Here is a 3,620-nt window from a genome sequence, read left to right on the forward strand (position 1 = left end):
CAAACACACCGCAAAAGAGTTACACCATATGGATCTCCAAGAGACCATTGTATTGAGAATCAAGAGAGAGAGATGAAGTCGTCTAGCTACTAACTACGGACCCGAAGGTCTAGAAAGAACTACTCACGCATCATCGGAGAGGCACCAATAGAGGTGGTGAACCCCATCCGAGATGGTGTCTAGATTGGACCTGGTGGTTCTAAACTCTGCGGCGGCTGGATGAATATTTCGTCGACTCCCCTAGGGTTCTGGAAATATTGAGGTATTTATAGAGCAAAGAGGCTGTCTAGGGGCACCCGAGGTGGGCGCAACCCACCAGGGCGCGCCTGGGCCTCCTGGCATGCCCTGGTGGGTTGTGCCCCCTGTCGGTGTCAAAACCGGCGAATCTCGGGTAGGGGGTCCCGAACTATGTGTCTAAGGCGGATGGTATTAGGAGGCAGGGGACACGATGTTTACCCAGGTTCGGGCCCTCTTAATGGAGGTAATACCCTACGTCCTGCTTGATTGTTCTTGATGATATAAGTATTACAAGAGTTGATCTACCACGAGATCGTAGAGGCTAAACCCTAGAAGCTAGCCTATGGTAGGCTAAACCCTCCGGTTTATATAGACACCGGAGGGGGCTAGGATTACACAAGGTCGGTTGCAAGGGAGGAGATTTACATATCCGTATTGCCTAGCTTGCCTTCCACGCCAAGGAGAGTCCCATCCGGACACGGGACGAAGTCTTCAATCTTGTATCTTCATAGTCCAACAGTCCAGCCAAAGGATATAGTTCGGCTGTCCGGAGACCCCCTAATCCAGGACTCCCTCAGTAGCCCCTGAACCAGGCTTCAATGACGACGAGTCCGGCGTGCAGTATTGTCTTCGGCATTGCAAGGCGGGTTCCTCCGCCGAATACTCTATAAAAGATTTCGAACACCAGAATAGTGTCCGGTTCTGCAAAACAAGTTCCACACACTTCCACAAAGAGAATAATATTTCCACAAATCTAATCTGCTGACACGTTTTGACAACATGACATCACGCCATGGCCCGGTCATTATTCGAACCGTTTTTCTCAACCAGCACTGCACATATCACGAGGTGGTTTTCTTGACACGTCTTGTCAAAGCAGAGATCGTGTTCCCTTATTACGGGATTCTCATCAATACGGACGTGGGTGACCCAACCGTGCCATCAATTATGGCGCTCGGGGAATAAGAGATTTCACCAGGCAAGCGGGGAGGCGCATCGCCTCCTCCGCCCTTTATAAAGGGACGAAGATTCACTCTTTTCACCCATGCCTTCTTCCTCCTTGCTTACCCATTCCCGCACACTCGAGCTCTAGCGCCCAAGCTCGCGTTCTTCTTCTCAAACAACTCCAAGCATGTCCGGAGCAGGAGGCAAGTGGATGGTCTCCTCTATCATGGAGGAGAACATCAAAAAGTTATGGGAAGCCGGATATCTGGCCGCGAATATCGCGCACCGGCTGCCAGATGCGGGGCAGATCATCCCAACGCCCGAACCCCATGAGAGGGTAGTTTTTCTTACCCACTTTGTCCGCCGACTGGGATTTCCCCTCCGCCCATTTGTCCGCGGGCTCATGTTCTAATATGGGCTGGATTTTCATGATCTGGCCCCCAATTTTATCCTCAACATCTCGGCGTTTATCGTCGTGTGCGAGGCCTTCCTCCGCATCAAGCCCCATTTCAGCCTGTGGCTGAAGACCTTCAATGTCAAACCGAAGGTGGTGGTCAGCTAGCAAGCGGAGTGCGGAGGCGCCATGGTGGGCAAGATGCCTAATGTCACCTGGCTCGAAGGCTCCTATGTGGAGACCATAAAGGAGTGGCAATCGGGGTGGTTCTACATCATCGAGCCGCGCGACAGCAACTGGGCGGCGGCCCCCAAATTTCGATCCGGAATCCCCACACGGCTCACCTCCTGGAAAGAGAAGGGCCTGTCCTGGGGTTCTTCGGTAGAGCTGACCGGACTCCAGACCTGCATCAGGAACATGATGAGCAAGAAAATCAAGCTCGTGAACGTGGTCCAGGTCATGCTCTTCCGCCGGATTCTCCCGTGTCAACAACGGGTATTCAACTTGTGGGAGTTCGACCCGGCCAAGAACCAGACGCTGCAAGAGCTCTATGACATGACGCACGAGGATGTCTGGAGGGTGTTGTTCAAGGGCGCTGAGGTACCTCCTTCCCTCACCGAGGACCGCGGACTCTGCGCAAAGCACCGCGCCAATCCGGTAAGTTTTTATATTTCAAAGGGTATCCATTTGCCCTAGTTTAATCATGTGCGGGATCTAAGCCTTCCATGCCTTTAATAGGACTGGGTGAAGACAGCGGAGCAGATCGATTGCACCGCCCCCCTGCCGGAGGATCCTGCAGACGCTCTCTTGACGGAGATGTTGGTTCCATCACCTTACGAGGTGCCGATGAAGAAGGCCAAGAAGAAGGCCGCGGGGACCCGAGAGGGTCTCCAGCGCAAGGTTGTATTGGACTCATCGTTCGATAACTCTGACGCACCCTCCTCCCACGAAAACGAGGAGGAGGAAGAGGAAAGTTCTCCCCCTCCCCAACCGGGGGAGACAGGAAAAGGAAGGCCAACCAAACCGGGGAGGCCGAAGGGTCCAAGAAGGGCAGGACCCTCCCTCTGGACTGCTCCGCGACGGTCGCCTACAGCGGCGACGAGTGGCTACCCAGGGTCAAGCCCCTGGCGAAGTCGTAAGTATCCGGACACCATAGTAATTCATGGTATGTTTTACTACACTACTTCTCCTCATGCCGAACATGATTATGCAGTCCGTCCCGAGCTCATCTCGACGTATCTTCGTTGAGCGGTTCGTTGGACTCATCGGATATGAACAGCGGTTCTCTTCCGACCGCCTCCACCCCTTGCCCTGCGGACAATGTCGAGGTGTTGTCTCAACAGGCACTGGGCCAAGGGGAGGCAGTCCTGGGGGCGCCCCGAGGCGACCTTCCGGACCCTGGGCGCAAAGGGAGCCGGACTCCCGTGGGCTCCAGGTTCGGCCCCCAACCGAACACTGCACCGGAATCTTCGATGGTTTCGGACTCCGGCATGCGGTCCCCCGTTAAGGGGGGCCAACCACCCGTGCCAGTGTCCTCTGTCCATCCAGAGGCACCGGACAACTTGCTGGAAGCGCTTTGCAGCGCTTCCATCGACGAAGAGCATCGCACTATCATGAGTGCGGTGATCGAGAAGGTTCAGTCCGCCAAAAATGGGCTGACCGAAGCTTGCGCCAGCCTCCTAATAGGCTTTGAGGTAAATAATCAAAATATATATAAGAAAATATTACCGCATAGATAGTAGCCCCTGATGCGTTGTTCGGTGTTCGAGAAGAAAGGCCGAACAGAGGATCAAATGATAACTCAGGAGTCTGATTAGAAAAATGTCTATGTGTATGTGCAGGCTTCACTGCTGGCCGCTGCCGCACGTACTACGGAGGTCTCTGCGCTGAAGCGGGACCTGAAGCAGTCCGAGAACGAGCTCGGCCTTACCAAGAGGTAGCTCGAGGAGAGCAAAGGTAAGAAATACCCCTGTCTATATAGTTAGAAAGAAATTCGGGTGTAAAGTAATAGGATCATCATGAATTTCCCAGTGGTCACGACCGA

The sequence above is a fragment of the Triticum dicoccoides genome, chromosome 5A (genome assembly GCF_002162155.2).
Source record: "Triticum dicoccoides isolate Atlit2015 ecotype Zavitan chromosome 5A, WEW_v2.0, whole genome shotgun sequence".
Classification (NCBI taxonomy): Eukaryota; Viridiplantae; Streptophyta; class Magnoliopsida; order Poales; family Poaceae; genus Triticum; species Triticum dicoccoides.